Genomic DNA, 6,947 nt, shown 5'->3' on the forward strand with positions numbered 1-6,947 from the left:
ATAATAATATTAAACATCCTGTCTGCTGACAGTCATCAACTCTTCTCTCTAGTTATCCTTGACCAGATGTACCCTGTAGAAACTCATAAGCATGACTAAGCATTTAACAGTCTAACTAGACATCCTATCTCCACTAAACATTTCTAATACATAAAGTATCTATCTAATTTCTGACTAAAAATACCTAACACTAGCCACATATGGAGCTAAATAGAGGACACATACCTGGCTCACCTTCAGCCCGAAAGACTTCTTACTAGCAGAATTTTGCTAATGCTACACGCTAACATAAAATTCTCGCTAACTGCTTTACCTCTAAAGGCTCTATTGTATTATAAAGCCACGTCCAGTTCTTTCATATAGATTACAACTGTATTAATGATTGTCAAGAACTACTGAGTAGGAACTGTCTGCTAGAACTTTGTGGAGATATGTCTGCATCTTTAATTAACCCGATAGCTCGTTTTGCATCTTCACATACGTAGGTCTGCTTAGCATTTTACAAGTTCAGCTTTATCATATAATACTTTGCAGAGACAGGGGGGCCTACACCTTGAGATGATGCCTTGGCCCGTTTAGCATTTTCACAAGGTCTGCTTTGTCCTGTAATAGCCAACACAGACAGGATGTCTGCAGCTGCAGACAACCAATTGTCCAGTATTCATTGTTAGCTACCGCCTGATATCGCAACAATCACACACCTGTTTTCTAGCACATTCCAGTAAGCTGGCGTGGGCAGAGGTTGGCCTGCTCATGCCAAGGGCCAATAGTATTAGGATGCGTGTAAAGCCCAACCTCTGTACAGGGCGGCCTCCGCCCAAGAAGGTAAACGTGACCACAGATAATAGCTTGGGGCTCTTTGGGGACAGGGTTCCTGCGGAAGCTCTGTCGCTCGGAGCCCAGCGCTGCTTTGCCTTACATGCTCCCAGACTTTGAGTAAATTTTCTGTTGATTTTATTCAGTTCTCTCCTGTCTTCTCTTTTCGCGCTTTCAACTAAAGAACTGGGTCTAACACCCCACAGCCTGCCTTGAAGCCAAGATGATCTGGAAGCAAGTTTTAGCAATTAACCTCGTTGTTAAAAGGAACATGCTAAAGCAAAACAACAGCATATCAGAAGGCTAGTGTTGTACCCGGTACAACACTAGCCTTCTGAGAGACGAGGACTCAGAGACGAGGCAGTCCAAGTAACTACAAAACAGTGGTGATTTATTCCATGCACACAGGCAAAAATTAATATTGCACTGTATCTCTGGATATACTATAGTCCCTAGGGGGTTGCAGTATATTCTGAGTGTTATGGTTGAAAAGAAAAAAGCATAACTCACTCTTGGCACTGTTGATCTTTTAGAGATGCGCAGCAACAACAAATAAAACACACTGGATTAGAACCGTTTACATCAGGAAAGGCTGAAGGTGGAGGAAAGCTGAAGTGTTGGTAAGAGCTAACGGTTACTGCAGCCCCACAAACAAGCATATAGAGCTTGAACCCCAACCTGCCGTACCAAAGTCAGTGGTGTTAACCACCAAGCTATGCCACCCATTTGATAGGCACACATTTAGAACTTTTACTGGTCCCTGCTATTGGTTAATGCAGAAAAGGGCGTGAGTAAGGAAAAGCTTGGTTTGATGGAAGGTATGTCCCTCCTAAGGGCCCACGCTGGATATTGACTGCGCCCTGACACAGAATCAATTCCCAACCTGCCATACCAAATACAGTGGTGTTGATCACCGAGCTATCCGGCTGCTGGATAGGCACACATTTAGAACATTTTCTAGTTTCAGTTTCTCAGATCATTGTCATACAGGATCGAAATCACACTCATAAAACAATTTATCGTGCAGCCCTAATAAATACCTATTTCAGTAGACTTCTTACAGTGTACAGCTTCTCTATTAACCTGTATTCACCCTTTCATTTCAGAGTAGAGCAGTCGGGTATCACCCTGGTTGTGATTTGGGTCACATTCATATGTTGACTCATTTGCTAATAATACTGATAGTATTTTTCCTGAGTGGTTGCCTTGGTTTAAATGGGCTCTCTTACACCTCTCCAGAATGGTCTTTTGTCATACAGGGTCATGCTGTCTCGTTCAAAACAGGCTATTAGCATAGCAGTCACCAGTAGCCATTGTGAAGCTCTTGGCCTGGAAGTGCCCACCCGCTGTGTTGCATTTTATTGCTGTAAATGTCCTTTGAAAAGAGATTGCTCAGAATGACGTTTGTCTCCTGCTCTGCAGTTCATCATCCTGGTGGTGGACAGCACAGACAGAGAGAGGCTGGCCATCTCGAAAGAACAGCTCTACAGGATGTTGTCCCATGAGGTAAAACTGACTCAGCATCCACACAATAAGTCTGTTCCGTAACTATCCTGCTATAGTTCAGGTTGCTCCTGATTACCAAGATGTATGTTTTATTCATTTGTACCTCATCAAATCAGTCTTAATCACAGAATTACCCAAATGTTTATATGCAACAAGGATCATGTGATTAGCTACTTACTACAAAGCTGCAGACTGTAACCATGTAATGAGAGTATAATCACAAATATTTTGACACACAAAAGGTGGGAGGCCAGGCCGAAAAAGTTCAGGATTCACTGGACTATATTATGCCTCTTTTGTCTTGGATACTGAAGGCCATTTTTTCCAGTTCTCTTAACCAGGAACTCAGAGAGACGAGGCGGTCCAAGTGTATACAAAAATTCGTGCTGGTTTATTCAAAGGATCACAGGAAAAATTAACATTACACGTCCAGGCATCTTCCACCTCCAATACTGCGCGCAGGCAGATGAAGAATGAAAGACCCCGAACCCAACAGGCCTGTACATTATATCTGGTTTGGGCTAACCCCATTCTACACAGGGACATCAAACCGTGGCGTCACCTGATATGCCAGCTTCATAGCTGACCGTAGCAGTAGTCAAAACATGGAGAAAATCAATGTGTGTGAGTGTTGATTACGTGGTGTGTATCTAAGAACATACAGGACATTCAGGGACATGTCCGAACATTAAGCCTAAAATGATATTATGATTAAGATTACGGCTATATCCTGTTTCATCCACAGTGGTGGCAGTGAACTTGTCTAAGAGCCTAGAGATGTATATAGTCATTTATCTTACCCATCATCCAAGAAGTAGCACTGCCAGGTGGTGGGGCTGTCCTCCACAGAGTGAACAGTCCTCTCCACCCCAAATACCTCCACAGCCTCACCGTCAACCTCCAGCTGCTTCAGACCCAGCTCACTCTGACCACACACAGATTAGTTCACTCTTCAGTTAACTCACTGACTGATCAAAAAGTGTTGCACAGACGTACAATTACTTACAAAGATGGTGTGGGTGATGTATAACGGCATGTGGGCCTCAAAGTCAACTAGATTGAAGAGTCAGCAGGCAGGATGAATATTGCTAGTAGCATGATATGCTCAGCCGTAATCTTAATCATAACATTTTCCGAGGCTTACTGTTCGGACATGTCCCTGAATGTCCTGTATGTTTTGAGATACACACCACTAATCAACAGCCACACACTTGAATTTTCTCCATGTTTTGACTACTGCTCTGGTCAGCTGCAAAGCTGGCATATCAGGTGACGCCACGGTTTGACGTTGCCTGCGTAGAATGGGCTAGCCCAACCAACCAGATGAAATGTATAGGCTATTGGGGTTCAGGGTCTTTTCATCTTCCGGGCTGCCTGCGCGCAGTTTTGGGGGTGGAGATGCCTGGACGTGTAATGTTAATTCTTGCCTGTGACCCTTTGAATAAACCAGCACGGTTATATTTTTTTATATACTCAAGTGGTCTGCTTCGTCTCACTGAGTTCCTGGTTTGAAAGAACCGGACGTGGCTTTAAAATAGAATAAAGCCTTTATCTGACTAAAAAAATACCAAACAATACCCATGGAGATTTCTATATTGGATTTGAACATGTACTAGAAGATCACTAGGACCTTTCCCTTTTCATGTACTATCAGTTACATTTGACCTGGGATAATGTGACTGTCATATTCAGTGATATGTTTAGAGCATCTTCTGTTTCCCCAAGTTGCCATAAATCAACTAATAACACTTTAAGCAAAGCCCTGAATAATTATTACCATACTCTGTTTTGTTTTCTAAGTTCTGACCTCAGAAAAGTAACATTGTCAGCTTGCCATTTTTCCTTGTGCTTCACCAGAAATCATTACATCCATCTCTACATCTAAATGGAGCAACACACCAGACGCTTTATCCTTGAGGCAACAGGTCACCCTAGTGATGCAATGTCAGAAATAAAACTGCAAACATGTTTGACAGCCTTTGCTACTGTTTGTAGAAGCCTTTCAAGTGTCAGACACTCAGTGCACTTTGCATTTCAGGAGTTGGAAATGCCATATGCCATTGCTGCATGTTATCGGTTTCTTTAAACCCCACTCAACAGGGTTACACACTTGTCATGTTTGTGCTCAATAAGGGCACAGAAAAAGAAAGAGGCAGCAACATTCTTCTTTTAGTTTCTCTTTGTGTAAACAATTACAATTTTCAAGAGTTGAAGTGAGAATCGGTATGAGGAGAAGAGGAGTAACCAGTTTCGATTTGTCAGCATAGCAGAGTGAGGAAGACTTCCACTTTAATATGTGGCAAACATTTAAGTTTCTCCGAAATACAAATTTGACTTAAAGGCCATTTCAATCTGCACTACATGACCACCTATATACCAAGAAACCTGAAATAGACTACACATAGACACAAGAAAAAAAACTCAAGGACACCATTTGCACAGAGGGAGAAGAGACAAGAATACAATTCACACAGGAAGAGGGGGATGCTGTTCTTCATATTGCAGAATTGCAAATGTTTGGTAAAGGTCCAAAGATTAGAGAAGGAGAAAATTTGAAAAGAATGAGTGGGCGAGGACACGTGTCAAACCTCGAGAGAAACAGCACTTTTCTATAATTTGCATAAGTGGGTGCAATTATCTGTAATGAGACACACGAGAAGGGGCACAACATGCTCTTCTTGTGAACCCACTGGGATATACGGTCAGCTTCTGGACAAAAGTACCTGGGGTTGTGGATGCTGTTTGTTAGAAGACAAACGCAGTGCTAGACAGGAGGCAATGGCAGCTCTGATGTTTTAGATCTTTGATGAAGTGATGGCAGTGAAAATGGCTGAAATTACTGGCTGAGTCATTTAATGCTCGAAAATTTCATGTGAATAAAAAAAAAAGCATTTATTGGGTACACCACTCCTTACTGTGACAAATCACACTTGGCATTCACAATGGCATAAACAAACACTGCCAGACTATAAAATATTAGTGTAATGGCACATACAGTCAGTCTATATGCTACTGTGGATGAGCAAGAATCTTTTGATTTAATTTTGTTTGGCATCACTGATTTCCCTCTTGTGACACCACCTGCTCCGAGTCTTCGAAGACATTTCCTCAAGAAAAACACAAGGTGCTACGCTCAGCAAGAAAAACTAACATTTTTAGTCTTTCCACATATTCATTATAATAATATTGTCAGGAATAAATTATCAAGTGCTTACAACTTCATTAACTTGTTCAATCCAAGTGGTTCTGATAAAATGCAGGAGAAGCATGTCTAGAGTTACCTGTACTTTAAAAGAATCCATATGGATTTTTTTAATGCTTCCAATGTTATGGAAGATTAGCGATGCCACTGTTTTTCTGTCACACAGTGCAGTCACATTAATATATCTTCTTGAGTAGCTGAGCACTGAGCCTCCAATTTCAAAGCAGTGGAATTGAAAAGTCAACCATCTGTATGTCCCATGAGCATTAGCAGATGGTCTCAAGGGTTTACCAGCATCCGTGGTTCCCTTGAGCAACCCCTAACCCCATGGATTCTCTTGGGGAAGAATACTTTCATTAAAAATGCTTTGCTGTATAGAATTTTAACTGTAAAATTCAAGGTGTGTTCGGGAGACAGCTTGGGGAAATTAGGTACAAGATGGAAAGCTATTGCACAAGTTTATCCTATTATAGATTACATTTATAAGTTTTAGCTGACACACACCAAAAATTTCACTGACGCAATATGACAATGTAATAAATAACACAACATATTACTTCAGTTTGGTTTTCATCTGTGGTTTCTACATTTATAGCATCACCTTCAGAACTGTATGCACACAAAGTCACACAGAGATAACCCTAACAGTTTTTTCCACTTGAGGGGACACTGCATTGTCCACCTTCATTCCCTTGAGCCATAACACTACTCTAACCTTTCCCTAACCTTAACCTAAGCATATATTTCTACCTTTGAACAAAAGCTTTTCATGCTAAAATGAAACTTTGTGCTGGCGTGTTTGTCGTCCTCAGATGAGAGGTGAGTATTTACAATGTGGCAGTAAGGCCATTAGTACAAGTAATCTGATGTAAATAGTGACAACGTGTTACACTTGCACCTGGACTGTAATAAACCAGAGAACAAGAATAAAACCTCACCATAAAACCCAGCTGGTGATTGCACTGAAGCCAACAGACAGTTTCTAGGTCATCAGTTTCCCACAGGGCCCCTGTGTAACTGGTGAAAGAGCATAAAACAAAAATCACTGTTATTGCAGGCAATGATGCAGATGGAAACACACACAGGATAAACAGGATGTCACGCGTGCTTATTGCAAAAATAGGCGCCGTTTCTCCAAATCCTGGATTTAGAAATGAGTTTAACACAAGTACAATGTCTTGTTTCACAGTGCACTTTATCTAAATACTTATCTATTTCCATTATATCTCCCGGAATGTGGAAATATAGTCTCTCTCTGCCAAATGTGTTCAAATTAACACAGTTCTTCTAAATTCTTTAGAATAACATTAAAAAAAGTACCAGAGCAGCTTCTATACTGCACTAGTAATACAAATGCCAAACAATTAGATAACATTCAAAGAAAAATTTGATAGCCCGATATCTAGTACTCAGCATAGTGTAT

The 6,947-nt window shown here is 41.1% G+C and overlaps 1 long non-coding RNA gene across 2 annotated transcripts in view; it reads right to left on the reverse strand.

Annotated features, from left to right (window-relative positions):
* The window catches only part of LOC109959983 (uncharacterized), a 52,475-nt gene extending 45,933 nt beyond the window's left edge, over positions 1 to 6,542 (reverse strand). For both annotated transcript variants that reach the window (XR_002274918.1, XR_002274919.1), the window contains exon 1: positions 6,463 to 6,542. This is a non-coding gene — a long non-coding RNA (uncharacterized LOC109959983). The remainder of the gene's footprint in view (positions 1 to 6,462) is intronic.
* Between the last annotated feature and the right edge of the window lie 405 nt (positions 6,543 to 6,947).

The sequence above is a fragment of the Monopterus albus genome, unplaced genomic scaffold (genome assembly GCF_001952655.1).
Source record: "Monopterus albus unplaced genomic scaffold, M_albus_1.0 scaffold42.1, whole genome shotgun sequence".
Lineage (NCBI taxonomy): Eukaryota > Metazoa > Chordata > Actinopteri > Synbranchiformes > Synbranchidae > Monopterus > Monopterus albus.